General features: G+C 48.1%; 1 protein-coding gene across 3 annotated transcripts in view; it reads left to right on the forward strand.

The window, feature by feature from the left end:
• The first annotated feature begins 4,575 nt into the window (after positions 1-4,575).
• SPATS2L (spermatogenesis associated serine rich 2 like) overlaps positions 4,576-14,865 on the forward strand; it is a 160,365-nt gene continuing 150,075 nt past the window's right edge. For 2 of the 3 annotated variants that reach the window (XM_055345138.1, XM_055345142.1), the window contains exon 1: positions 14,562-14,701. The gene's annotated coding sequence lies outside the window, so the exon portion shown is untranslated. Of the gene's footprint in view, positions 4,803-14,561; positions 14,702-14,865 lie in introns of those variants that run through there. The other variant, XM_055345143.1, reaches the window with a different exon arrangement.

The raw sequence follows: 14,865 nt of genomic DNA on the forward strand, positions 1-14,865 counted from the left end.
CTATCCACGGCACGGTAGGGCCAGACTGTATAGATAAAAATCCTCATTCCACCAGCTAAATAACTTAAGCAAGTTAAAAAAATGCTATTTAAATTAAATTAATTAACATATAATGTATTATTGGTTTCAGAGGTAGAGGTCAATGATTCATCAGTCTTATATAACACTCAGTGCTCATTTCATCACATGCCCTCCTCAATGTCCATCACCCAGCCACACCATTTCCCCTCCTCCAGTGGCCCTCAGTTTGTTTCCTACGATTAAGAGTCTTTTGTGGTTTGTCTCCCTCTCTGATTTCATTTTGTTTTATTTTTTCCTCTCTTTCCTTTGGGACCTCTGTTTTTTCTTAAATTCCACATATGAGTGAGATCATATAATTGTTTTTCTCTGATTTACTTATTTCACCTAGCATAATATCTTCTAGTTCCATCCACGTCATTGCAAATGGCAAGATTTCATGTTTTTTTTTTTTTTTGATGGCTGAGTAGTAGTCCATATATGCCACATCTTCTTTATCCATTCATCTATCGGTGGACATCTAGACTCTCCATGGGTTGACTATTGTGGACATTGCTGCTATAAACATTGGGGTGCAGGTGCCCCTTCAGATCACATTTGTAATCTTTGGGGTAAATAGTAGTGCAATTGCTTGGTCATAGGGTAGCTCTATCTTCAACTTTTTGAGGAACCTCCATACTGTTTTCCCAAATGGCTACACCAGCTTGCATTCCCACGTGTAAGATTGTTCCCTTTTCTCCACGTCCTGGCCAACATCTGTCATTTCCTGACTTGTTCATTTTAGCCATTCTGACTGCTGTGAGGTGGTATCTCATTGTGGTTTTGATGTGTATTTCCCTGATGCTGAGTGATGTGGGGCATTTTATCATGTGTGTCTGTTGGCCATTTGTATGTCTTCTTTGAAGAAATGTCTGCTCCTGTCTTCTATTTCTTGATTAGATTATTTGTTCTCTGGGTGTTGAGTTTCATAAGTTCTTTATAGATTTTGGATCCTAGCCCTTTACCTGAGGTGTCATTTGCAAATATCTTCTATTCTGTAGGTTGCTTTTTGGTTTTGTCTAGTGCTTCCCTTTCTTTGCAGAAGCCTTTTATCTTGACGAAATATCAATAGTTCAATTGGCCTTTGTTTCCCTTGCCTTTGGAGACGTGTCTAGCAAGAAGTTGTTGTGGCCAAGGTCATGGAGGTTGCTGCCTGTGTTCTCCTCTAGGGTTTTGATGAATTCTGGTCTTTAGGAATTTAGGAATTTAGGTCTTTCATCCATTTGGAGTCTATTTTTGTATATGGTGTGAGGAAATGGTCCAGTTTCATTCTTCTGCATGTGGCTGTCCAATTTTCCCAATATCATTTGTTGAAGAGATTGTCTTTTCCTATGGATATTCTTTCCTGCTTTGTCAAAGATTGGTTGACCATAATGTTGAGGGTCCATTTCTGGGTTCTCTATTCTGTTCCATTGATCTATATGTCTGTTTTGTGCCAGGACCATGCTGTCTTGATGATTACAGCTTTGCAATAGAGCTTGAAGTCTGGAATTCTAATGCCACCAGCTTGCTTTCTCAATAATCCTTTGGCAATGTGAGGTCTCATATGGTTCTATAAAAATTTAGGATAATTTGTTCCAACTATGTGAAATAAGTTGATGCTATTTTGATAGAGATTGCATTGAATGTACAGATTGCTCTAGGTAGCACAGACATTTTAACAATATTTGTTCTTCCAATCCATGAGCATGGAACTTTTTTCCATTTCTTTGTGCCTTCCTCAATTTCTTTCGTGAGTATTCTATGGTTTTCTGAGTCCAGATCTTTTGCATCTTTGGTTAGGTTTATTCCTAGGTATCTTACGGTTTTGGGACCAAATGGAACAGACCCATAATCAGCAAAGAAACTGAAGGAGTAATCAAAAAGCTCCCAACAAACAAGAGTGTAGGGCCAGATGGCTTCCCAGGGAAATTCTACCAAACATTTAAAGAAGAATTAATACCTATTCTACTAAAGCTGTTTCAAAAAAATAAAAATGGAAAGAAAACTTCCAAACTCTTTCTATGAGGGAAGCATTACCTTGATCTCAACACCAGACAAAGGCCCCACGAAAAAGAAGAATTACAGACCAAAATCCCTGATGAACATGGATGCCAAAAATTTCACCAAAATACTAGCTAATAGTATCCAGCAGTGTATTAAGAGGATTATTCACCACAACCAAGTGGGATTTATACCTGGGCTGCCAGGGTGGTTCAACATCTGCAAATCAATCAATGGGATACACTACATTAATAAAAGAAAGGACAAGAACCACAGGATCCTCTTGATAGATGCAGAAAAAGCATTTGACAAAGCACAGCATCCTTTCTTGATTAAAACTTTTCACAGTGTAGGGATGGAGAGAACATACCTCGATAGCATTAAAGCCCTCTATGAAAAGCCCAAAGTGAATACCATTCTCAATGGGTAAAAACAGAGCTTTTTCCTTAAGGTCAGGAACACGACAGGGATGTCCACTATCACCACTGTTGTTCATCATAGTACTAGAAGTCCTCGCCTCAGCAATCAGACGACAAAATGAAATAATAGGCATCCAAATTGACAAAAAAAGCAGCCAAACTCTCTCTGCACTATATGGAAAAACCCAAAAGACCTCACCCCCAAATTGAAAGAACTCCTACAGGAATTCAGCAAAAAAAAAAAAAAAAAAAAAAAAAGGCAGGATATAAAATCAATGCACAGAAGTCAGTTGCATTTCTACACACTAGCTAGCAATGAGACAGAAGAATAAGAAAATAAGGGGGTCAATAGCTTAGGCAAGTTATTTGATTCCTCCATGCCTCAGTTGCTTTATTTGCAAAAAAACCCCACAAAAAACAAAAACAAAACAAAACAAAACAAAAAAACAGAGAGAGAGGAGAGAGAGAAATCGTATCTACCGGACAGGATTGTTTGAAGACCTAGTGAGTTAGCACATATAAAGCACTTACAAATGTTTAAATTATGTGATCAACACACAAATTCAGTGGAACAAGAACCACCACCACCACCAAGCCACGTAAGTAAGTTCCTTTACTTTGAGCTCCTCCATTCATCATGGCTGTGCTTTGCCGACACAGGCACGTAACCTCGGCAGATCTGAACTTCACTAGAGGTGTCGGATTTTATGTCAGATTATGAAGTCCTAAACACGGAACGACGAGCCGTTCTGTACGCTCTCTGGACCCATCGCGCAGCGTGGGAGACACAACCCACCCGGGTCTGGTGCTCGTGGGGGGCCGCCGAGCAAACAGTTACTAGTATTGAGAGAAAGGGAGGCTAAGAAGTCGCCCTTTTCCAAAAAACAAACGGAGCTGGGAGTGCTGCCCGCGGCTCACTCCCGCGCCCCGGGAAGAGGCGCTGCCTCCAGCGCTGCCGGCGTGAACGAGGGCTGAGGAACGGCCTCGGCTCCCGGCTCCGCGCTGCCAGGTGGAGGCCGTGCGCGCGCCCAGGTGTCTCTCCGCAACTCGGTGGCTGCGCGCGTTAGTGACCCAGCCCCCGGGAGCCCGGTGTGAGCGGGGCCAGAGGAGGCGAGCGGCGGGGACGCTCGGGGTGAGCGTTTCCAAGGGGGGACCGGCGCCCCGGCACTTTCTCAGCGCCTGGTTCTCCGGGTCCTTCCGGAATCGGCAGCTTTGTTTGGGCTTCGCGCTGGGCTCGGCGCCGCGGGGCACCACTGCCTTCCCGGCGGAGAAGCATCCTGCAGCGGCGGACGGTGCTGGGGGCGGCGGGAAAGTGCATCCCCCCCGGGGTGGGAGGCCGGCTCTTGGGGCGCGCAAGGGGGGGAGGCAAGGTCTCTAATGGGGGGCGAGGGGGGCAGGGCAAAGTGCATCCCCCCCCGGGGTGGGAGGCCGGCTCTTGGGGCGCGCAAGGGGGGAGGCAAGGTCTCTGAATAGGGGGGCGGGGGGCAAAGTGCATCCCCCCCCCGGGTGGGAGGCCGGCTTTCGGGGCGCGCGGGGGGGGAGACAAGATCTCTGAGTGGGGGGCGAGGGGGGCAAAGTGCATCCCCCCCGGGATGGGAGGCCGGCTCTTGGGGCGCACGGGGGGAGGGAGGCAAGGTCTCTGAGTGGGGGGGGGCGGGAGGCAAAGTTCATCCCCCCCCCCGGGATGGGAGGCCGGCTCTTGGGGCGCGCAAAGGGGGCGAGGCAAGGTCTCTGAATGGGGGGCGGGGGGCAAAGTTCATTCCCCCCACCCCCAGGATGGGAGGCCGGCTCTCCCGGCGCGCAAGCGGGGGGGAGGCAAGGTGTCTGAGTGGGGGCGAGGGGCGGGGGGCGGCCCGGGGCGGGGGGCAGGCGAGGAGCTAGGTGCGGGGCAGGCAGGCAAAGTGCGGAAGCCGTACGGGGATGCTTCTAGAAAGTGGGGTGGGAGAAGGAGCTGGGGCGGGCGTGGGGAGGGAAGGCATCCGTGTCAGAGCGTGCGTGCGAGCCGATGCAGAACCCGAGGGGCGGGAGCGGCTCCGAGTGTGCGAGCGGGAGCGGGGGGCGCCGGCTCGGGGTGTGCGCGCCCGAGTGAGTGACACCGAGGGGCGGGCTGGCCGGCGGCCGGCGGGCGGGGGCAGCCGCGAGGGGCGGGAGCGTCCCTGCGTGGAGCGGGCCGCGCCGGAGTTGAGTCGGGGCCGGCGTCCAGCCCGGGGGCCGAGGCGGCTGCGCCCTCCGCCGCGAGCGCCTGCAGCCCCGGGCCAGCTCCGCTCGCCGCGCGGCCCGCCCTCCGCGCCGCAGGGGCCGCCCCGCCGGCCCGGGACAGAGCGGCCGGCGCTCCGCGCGGAGGTAAGCCGGTCCCCCGCCCTCCTCCTCGTCCTCGTCCTCGTCCTCGTCCTCGTCCTCGTCCTCGTCCTCGTCCCCGCGCGCCGGGCTCGGGCCGGGCTGCGGGGCTGCGGGGCCGCGGCGGGGCCTGGGCGGCCGGGACGGAGGCTCGGCCCGGGCCCCGCGTTCCGCCGCCGCCGCCGCCGCCGGGCCGCCCAGCCCCCGCCGCCTCCCGGGGCGCTGGGTGTGGCCCCCGCTCGGCGCCGACGCGCGCTGGCGGCTCAGACCGGACGCGGAGGTCGCCGTCCTTCCTTTCTCGGGCCGGCGGGGCGGGCGCGGCTGGCGCGCTGGGGAGGCGGGCGGCCGCCGCGCTCAGCCCGGGACCCGCCCGCCGAGCCTCGCCGCCCGCCCGCCCGCCCGGCGCGAGCGCCCCCTTGGCCTCGCGGAGCGGAGAGCTCGCCCGGAGCCCGGAGCCCGGAGCCCGGAGCTGCGCGCCCGGCGGGAGCGGGATGCGCCCCCCCCCCGCGATGCCCCCGCGATGCCCCCGCGATGCCCCGCGATGGGCCGCGGGCAGGTGCGGGCAGGTGCGGGCGCCCGGGGCGGCGGGACCCCGAGTCCGCGGAGAGCGCCCCTCGCGCCCCGGGCACGCGCCCCCCCCCCCCGCCCCGGCCCTGCCCGCGCGCGCTCCTCCGCCTGGGGCTCCGCGCTCCCTGCGGACGTGCGGCCCCAGGTGACGCCTCACCTGCCCGGGGCCGCCTCCGAGGCTTCCCATCCTCGCAGGGGCGGCGGCCGGCGCTCGGGCCCGGGGTGCGCGCCAACTTCCCGGGCCCCGCTCCCCGCCGCCCCGGGCCCCCGCTCGCAGGACTCCTCCCGTGCAGCGCCTTGCCCGGAGGCGGCCCACGAGCCGCAGCTCGACCGCTGGTGAACAAACCCTTGAACTTCAAACACAGCCTCTTTCTTTACAGAAAATGTGATCTGTGATATTTGGCACTTGCTTTTTTTTTTTCTTTTAAATGTGAACCTTATGTGAAAAACTTTTGCCAGTCCTATCAAAACTAAGAAAAAAAAAAAAAGAAAACCGACTCAAATTTTAGAGCCTATGCACAGGAAGAAAAGGCTTTATTCCAATATTTGAAAGAGTATCGTCGTGCGACCTTTTAGGATGTCGTCTTAGTGTGCCTTAGAGGAACAGTTCATTGCCATTCTGATTGATTTTGTTTTCTACAGATTAAGCAGATGGGCAAGATGGCAGGGAAAAGAAGGGACAGGAAGTCAGAAATTGCTTCATTCTAAAAAAATAAAAAAAAATAGTCAAGCAGCAAATCCAATTATTGTGAAAGATATTCTGAAAATAAAGACTAAGATTGCTTTCTGGATAAAGTATTTCATTGGCTTTATTTATTTATTTATTTATTTATTTAGATTTAAATTCAATTAGCCAACAGCTTTGGCTTTATAAAATTGTATCACTTAACTAGAAAGAAAAAACAGTGTGTTGTATGCATGGGGGCAGTTTTATCAAGCAACTGAACTGTTTAAGAATATCTGTGTATGATAATATTTATTGGATCTTTAGCTGGGGAAAAATCAACTTTAGGAATGATTTTCTATTTGAACAAGGCAAATATTGCTGCAGCCTCTAATAAGTGTTTTGGATTAAACTCAGGCTTTGTTAGAACCTATTTTATGGAGGAAGAGAATGTAAAACCTGTCGAGTTCTGTATCTGTGTGGCTTTATTTTTAAGATTTTATTTATTTGAGAGAGAGAGGAGAGAGGGCATGGACAGAGGGAAGGGGGAGAGGGAGAAGCAGACTCCCCTCTGAGCAAGGAGCTCCACAGCACTGGATCTTAGGATCCTGGGATCATGACCTGAGCTGAAGGCAGATGCTTAACGGACTCAGCCACCCAGGCCCCCCTCCGTGTGGCTTTAAACACACACACACACACACACACACACACACACACACACACGCACGCACACACACTAGACTAGCCCCAAAGATAATTTGCATAAAAATACAGATCTCTTGAATGCAGGGAATATTTAAGAGGATAGTAAAATCTCAGCATCTGGGAAAGGAATATATTGGCAATTTTCTTTCTCCCTTTAATCCTTGCCTCTGAAAATATTAAGTCATTTCCAAGAATCAGCATAGTTTAACATACTAATTTGAGCAGGCAAGATCATAAACTCCTTTTGTATTCATGTGGTTTGGTGGGAGCTCCCTAATGAAAGTCTTAAATTGATTGTTTCTGTGCTCCCACTGATTTTCAAGTGGCCATTGTGAGGATGGGCTTGTGAAGCTGTTCTACCTACCACTTCATAATGATCAGGGAAAGAAAATGCTTAGGCCACACCATCGCAGGCTTTGAAGCGCTGCCAGTCGGGAGCATCACATAGATCAATTTTGCTGTGCAGATGGAAATACTTGCCATAAGAAGTTAAGCTTTAGCGATGTCTCATTTTGGGTTCTAACTTCTATCAGTTTCTCAGTCAGTGACCATAGAATTGTACTGCCCTTAACAATGAGAATTCATTTATGGCTTATGTGCGAAGGGCGCCTTGGTGGTCTTTCTTCTATTCTCTTTACACAGTTTTAATCAGCATCTCATGATGTGAGCCAGGATGAGAACTTTTGGGTACAGTGTTGATGAAATGGAAGAAGTTGGGGTAGCTCATAGTAAGATCCAAGTGGCCGCCACCTGTCTGGCCATATGATAAAAGTGGAGTGGGTTTTAGATAATAATAGATAGATATTGCCTACTCACTGCCCTGTCATCTTCTGTAGACCCTTTCCTGACTCTGATAATTGAATCATACGGCTGTTAGAATTTTTGTACACAGAATAGTTGCTTTTATCAGCATGGCACAGAACATGAGAGCAGATATATAATATGGCAGGATTTAAGCAATGGAGTCTGTTTATTGATTTCTGAATGATTGTGCGTAATTCAGCTAATCAATTCATTCCATCCCTGTTCTGCCTTAGAATGTAATCACGCAATTAAAATATGATTTTCGTGATACAAACAGTTAAAAACCCAGTACACATAATTAGAGAAGAAAAACAAACCTTTCTTTTTTCTTTCCTTTTTTTGAAGTAGTCTGCTATGAAGGTGTTATTTCCTTGACACATCAAAATGGCTAATTTGGAGTTGTGATGCTTGTTATGTAAATAGGCCATATGTTGAATTTCTACAGAAGTTTCTTCGTTCAGTGTTGTGGTAATGGATAGGATCCCCTAAGTACCATAACTAAGAAACATCGTCTGTGAAGATGTATCTCTCTACTATTTATATCATTCCCGTTATTTTTGTTTAATAGCTGGTGTTTTTATTTTCTAATAAAATATTCTTAGATGCGATGGTGTTATCCTTACAGCATATACATTTTTATCTCTAGCACTGATGCAAACTCTGCTCCTGTTTATGCACCTGTTTCATGGTGGGTGTCCTGCTGTCAGACTAACCCTGCTGTGTGCCTGATAACAAACTGCATATTCTCTGCTAAACCTGTGCCTTCCACAATGAAAAGACTTCCCTTTGCCTGATACTCCGGTTCTTTTCATCACCCAGACTTGAGACCCGGGGGCCATCCCTGACTCCTCTCTTTTCATTCGCTCAGTAAAACTGTACATCAAGTCCTGTGAACTTTTGCTTTGTAATAGTTTCTCTGAGCCAGTCCCCACATCTCCTCTGCATTCCTCACTCTTCCTGAGAGCTCAGGTCCTTGGCCATCACTGTTCTGGGATGGCTAGAGCCAGCTACATCTTGATCTCTTAGTAAGTTGTCCCCACTTTGCGTGCTTTCACCGCACCAGCCTTCCTAAACTCTTCTCGTTGGAACTCCTGTCCAGGGACTGTCTTAGTGGAAGACTGTGTTGACCTCAGGTTTATCTGATTCTAAAGCCAGTGCCCCTTCTACTAGTTCAGATACTTTCCATACTGTACCCCCCCCCCCACTTCAGTCCCATCTCTCCATCAGGCTCTAGTATATACTTCACAGTCTTGCCCAAATTTGACTTGCCAACTTTATTTTCTACTTCTTTCCAAAATGAACCTTCTTCTCCTCCTGGTAATTGAATCTCACTGCCCTTCTAAGATGACTTTGTACCCTTTTGTTCATGCTCTGCCTTTTAGAACGCCTTTTCCTTTTCCCTTTAACCTAACAGCCGTCTCCAAGTTAAAGTCAACCTGATTAGGTTACTCACTGGTTTCTTCTTCTTCTGCCCTTTTGTCTGCACTGTCCCTTAAGACCATCAGATACTCTCCTATGCTATCCCGTGCTCAGTTCTTGCTTTTCCAACTGGATGGCAAGTTCCTTGAGGGTGCTGATGTACCTCACATGCTGCCCTTGAACCATCTACAGGACTTTGGCACAGCAAGCTCTTGATAAGTATACCAGCAAAATCAATAAGCTGTAAGGGTGAGTTTTTTTCTAAGTGATGGGCCTTGATATTGCCTGTGTCTTGCTCGCCATTATGTCCCCAGAGCCTAGCCTGCAGCTTGACACCTAGTCATGACCTCAATAAATATTTGTTAACATAGAAATTAATGTTGACATTGGATAAAAGGGACAGGCGTTTGAAGGAGACATCTGTCAAGGAGTTTTTTCCCATTTTTCTTCCGTGGTTCTAATCAGCCTCGCCATTCATCAGCTGTGAGATTCTGAGGCCTCGGCATTTTCCAGAGTTGAGATAATGATGGAGGCAGGCAGTTGTGAGTTGGAATTAAGGAGGCTGTCGTTTTTTTAAGGTGGAGTGATGGGTCCCAGTAGTGAGCAAAAATAAAAGCATTCGGGCTTTATGCCAGTATCTTATACCTAAAACAATTAGGCTGGAGCCCTCAGTTAAGTACGAGTTCAGCTAATCAGCCATAAAATCCAAGACTGTGTTGCAGGGACTGCCCAGCACTTTTCATTTTAAAATTTCCTTGTAAATTAAAAAAAAAAAATCATCTGGGGATCCATCCACAGATGAAAGGTAAGGTAAGGGAACGTTGCCACACCAATAATGTATTTGGGACAGAATTCAATTCTTTAAGCTTGCAGTTAGACTCCCTTTGTACAAGACTCTGTTTTTTCCAGGAAGGAGTTTATAGTTTTAACAGGGGAAATGACACCATGTGTCCCGAAAATGAAGGTCTAAGAGGGCACAGAAGGGAAGATTTCTTCTTGGTAGGAAGTAGTGGGGATCTTTCTAAAGTGACAGTTGTCTGAGCTGTTTATTGAAAGATCTCAGTAGCTGTCATCGGGAATATAGGAGCAGGGGAATGGTGGCGGGGTATGGGGTAGTGCTGGGCAGGCATTCTGGAGTTCCGACTGTAACATTGTACTCTGTGACGCTGCCACTGCTCCTAAGCTGAAACCCCGCCAGAGCTCTCCTGGGCCTTGGTGGGCTGCAGTGTTCAATAATGAAATGTAAAGGATCTACAGATCCCTGCAATAATTACTTTTGGTGCCAACTGCTGAACTGACCATGACATAAAGCAAAATAAATCTTGTAAGCAATATAACCAGTGCATTCCTGGGTAGCATCCAACTTGCTCAGAATGCTCAAAAAGGTTTCCTGCATTATGGAAACGTGGCTGAGGATTGAAACTTTAATAGGGAGAGGTCTGGCCCTCAGCAGCCAGCCATCTGAGACACTGCCTCGTGTACCTAGGAGAGCTCAATAAATGAGCAAATATACTGTTCTGTAGAATCCTGGTTCTGATTCAGTAGAATCAATATTATCATGAGCTGTAAAACTAGGACAGATGGGTCTAAGTTTCGGGGAGACAGATTTGGGGTCATGTAAGAAAGGTGGCCCTGATATGGATTGTGCTAACCTCCCGCCCCATGACAAAATGTATTCGAGCACAGGCTGTAACAGGCAGCATCTCATTTAAACACATGCCTTACCTCCTTTTTTTCCCTCAAAACAGTGCTCTGAAGTACATCCCCTTATTACTCCCATTTCACCGAAGCACAGTACCCAAGCCTGGAAAGGTTGAGTAGCAAGTTAGGGGGTAGAGCAGACGTCAGGCATTTGAGGGTTGAGACTAAATATGTGCCGTGATGAAGAAAGGACACCAACACTGGATGGGCATTAGGATTTTTAATATACTTTTTAAAGATTTATTTATTTATTTTAGAGAAAGAGCTCAAATGAGTGAGAGTGAATGGGGAAGGGCAGGGGGGTGGGGGGAAGAGATTCCTCAAGCAGACTCTTGAGTGTGGAGCCCAGCCGGGGCCTCAGCCAAGATCAGGAGGCTGCTGCTTAACCAACTGAGCCACCCAGGCACCCCTTGGCCGTTAGGTTTTTTAGGGCCCTTCCTAACACTAGGATTGGTGGTGTACTTCTCCTTAGGGATCAAGATATTGATTGTTGCAAAGCACAATCAACAGCAGCACCCAATTCTAAAAATTCGGAACAAAGTGAATACAGTCCTCACCATCATGATAGGTATCATCTCCTGATCATCTCATTTAAACCTTGTGGTGATCTTGCAAGGTAGGAATTGCGTATCCTTTTATGAGAGAGACACAGAAGTCAGGGATGTTACATAACTTGATTGAATCTGCAGAGTTGATAAGTGCTAGAGGAATCTGTTTGGTGTCTGACTCCCCCCCACCCCGCCCCCCAAAGCCTCGGCTCTTTTCTTACACTGCTCTGCGAGATAATTCGTGGAGATACTGAAATATTTACCTATCAGTTCAGCACAGACACTGACCGACCAGAGGGGCCACAAGCTATAAAGAACTGCTGTGGCTCTTCCAAGTAACCAAAGTGACAGAGGTAAAGCCCAAAGGTATGCGAAAGGCTTGGTCGCACACCAGACCACAGATCGGGGCTCCAGGAAACCAGTGCCTTCTGTGTTCAGCATTTATCTGATTTTATACATGATAGGTAGTACTATCTTTTTTAAGTCTTTTTATGTAATTATATTTCATTTCTGTTTCTAAATAAAGAGAAATAGTTTGGCAACTAAAATGTTCTCTCTTCCTTATAAATGGTAGGTCTTCCCTCGCACCTTTTCTTCCCTTTTCTCTGCGGCTAATCTTTCTGGACACCTTTCCCTCTTGCTTCCTCTGGGACTTGGCTCTATTTTCTCTCTTTTCTTTAGGGTCTCAACCAACCTTTTCTTTCAGTGCATGAACATGTGTAAATCTCGTGTGCTATAAAAACAGGAGACAAGACAAAACTTCCTTGGCCCCTTCCCTCTGGGTCTGGTTGTGTTCCATCCTGTTCCCGGTGTTAGGAGGACAGGGTCTTAGGCAGCACCGGCACCTCCCCTTCTCCCTGCTCAGTCCTGGCCTCTCATGACAGCCGCGTCTGACTGGCAGATCCATTGTCCGGGATTCTCTTCTGAGTTTTGACCTATGTGCCTTAGAGATCCCTCTCTGCCCCTCAAATCCTTGCCCACCTGTTTTCTGAGTCACTCCTCTCTCCTGATTTCCCCTTACAGCATATTCCTAATGTATTTTCTCTCCTGATCAATGAAACCCACTTCACCAATTTTTAAATTGGGAAGTTGTTCTAGATTCCTCCCTCTTCCTCAGCCCCTACATTTCATTGGTCACCAAGCCCTATAGAAACCATCTTTCTCAGCTCTGGAATCCACCCTGGCGAGAGCACCACCACCGTTACTGCTTTGGTTCGGGCTCTCATCACTTCTCTTGAGGGTCACTGCAGTGGCCCCATAACTGGTCTCTCTGCCTCTGGCTGGCCTGCCTCCAGTGCGTTCCCCACACTGCTACCTTTCTAAAAGGCAAATTTGATCACAACTCTGCTGCTTAAAATCCTCCAGCAGAGTCACTGCTTCTCCACGATAAAATCTAAGCTCCCTAGCATGGCACAAAAGCTCCTTTGTGATCTGGGCTCTCCCTTCGCATGTGTATCAAAGTCTTCTCTAATGTCCTGGTCTCTGCCCCTGCCCATAGCATCCTTACTAGAGGAAATGAGTTGTTACAGGAAAGAAGTGAGAGAAAAGATGGGAACAGAGAAGAGATTATAGAACCATGCTATCTAGTACTGCAGCCACTAGCTGCATGTGGCTACGGAGCACTTGAAATATAGCTAGACCACATTGAGATGTGATGTGAGAGTAAAATACACCACAGTTCAAAGACTTTTTTTTTTAAAAGATTTTATTTATTTATTCATGAGAGAGAAAGAGAGAGAGAGAGAGAGAGAGAGAGAGAGGCAAAGACACAGGCAGGGGGAGAAGCAGGCTCCATGAAGGGAGCCTGATATGGGACTCGATCCTGGATCTCCAGGATCATGCCCTGGGCTGAAGGCAGGTGCTAAACCACTGAGCCACCCAGGGATCCCTCCAAAGACTTTATATGAGAAAAAGATGTAGACTATTTTGTTAACAAACTTAAATCTTGATTATGTACTGAAACAGTAATATTTTAGATATAGTAGTTTAAATAAAATATGTTATTAAAATTAATTTCACAAATTTATTTTTACCTTTTAGAAACATGGCTACTAGAAAAACTTAAATTACCTGTGTGGCTTGCATTATGATTCTGTTGGACAGCATTGTTATAGAGCATCTCATTCCCGGGAGGTGGATCCTATATGAGCCAAGCCCATGAGCTTCTTGAATGATTAAGTCAGCCCTACAGGTATAGAGAAGCAGCAATTGCTCGGTTTCTTAAATCCAGAGATACAAAGTGCTTTAGATAAGATTCAGAATCAAACAGACAGATTGTGAAAGCTACAGCCAGGAGTCATACTTACAGTGTGCACAGAGCTGAAATCATGATTAAAGCACATCTGTCTCCCTTGGCCTACCCAGTCACCGTCAGGAGTGGGAAGCAAGGATACTGGCGTGGTAGAGGGAAGATTTGAGATAGACAGGATAGGGGCAAGAAAGGGCAAGTGGAGTCACATTCCTGAGTAGCCTCCAACATTATGGCACCAGCTGGAACAATGAGAGTCTTGCCTCGGTCTTTGAGATGCCCCCATCCTGCCATTGATCCTTCCTGATGGTCTAAGACCCAGCTCCCCCACTGTCTAGCTCTAGGATTCTGAACAAACTAATGAGCCACTGGGCTCTAACAATATGTATGGCACAGAGTCCTTGTGCATCAAACAAAATGACGTGCCAGGCAACCGTCAGGTACTGAGGGCAGCAGTCTGTGGATCAGTTGGCCCACAAGGCTTTGAGGAAGGGCATATAGACTGTCAGAAAGACCCAGAAGATATTATGTTGTGTCCCAGGAGATACGCAGAGCTTTGTGTTTTCACAGTGGAAAAGCCAACCAGTGATAGGAAACCAGAGCTTATCAGGTTGGAGCAGCAGGGAGAAACCTGGAGGTGAGGGGAAGCAACCATGACCATCATGAAAAAAATTTCGCAGGATCAGATTCCAGTGAAGTCTGATAGGCAGGGTGACTCAGCGCCCTCTCTCCTGCTCGTTTGCAGATTGTGTTCTGTTGAGCCCCCTCCAGTTCAGGGAATAACCCCCTGAGGAGTTGTTTTTACTTGTGTCTACATATTAGGCATTTGTCTAAGATTCTCGTAAGGAGAAAGTTTCATGTGCTAAAAATAACATTTTGAAAGTGGTGTACCCACAGAAAATGGCCACCAAGTCGGTGTTATTGCTGTGCCATCTGTAGGATCTGGGACCAGTCTAGGCCTTTGCAGGAGGGTTACAGCTCCCTTGCATTCGTACCTTAGGGGCTCTCCATGGGATTGGCCCCATAGTTTGCCTTGCCCAGGCAACTTACCTAGGAAGCCATGACGCATCCTCAGTCTTGAGTAACCACATTTTCACTTTGTGCCCTAGGTTTCACTTGTCTCCTCATTCCCAAGTTCCTGCTTTGCGTTTTTGTGTAGGAAACCCAAATTGCCTTCGGTGAAGGTCCCGTCATGTATCTCTGTGCCTTCTTAAGACCGTAGTTTTGCTGCTGAGCCACAAGCCCCGGGGTAAGTCCCTGCTACTCCCTTCCAGGCTTCTTCAGTACTGACACCTGCCAGCAGTGGGCAGGAAACTCACTGAGATTGACAGCCTCCCTGGACCCTGGCTGTTACCTGGTTCCAGACCCCTAACAGCAAATACTACTTACTAATGAGCTGTCCCCCTGGTCTCT

Source organism: Nyctereutes procyonoides, unplaced genomic scaffold, assembly GCF_905146905.1.
Source record: "Nyctereutes procyonoides isolate TBG_1078 unplaced genomic scaffold, NYPRO_anot_genome, whole genome shotgun sequence".
NCBI lineage: Eukaryota > Metazoa > Chordata > Mammalia > Carnivora > Canidae > Nyctereutes > Nyctereutes procyonoides.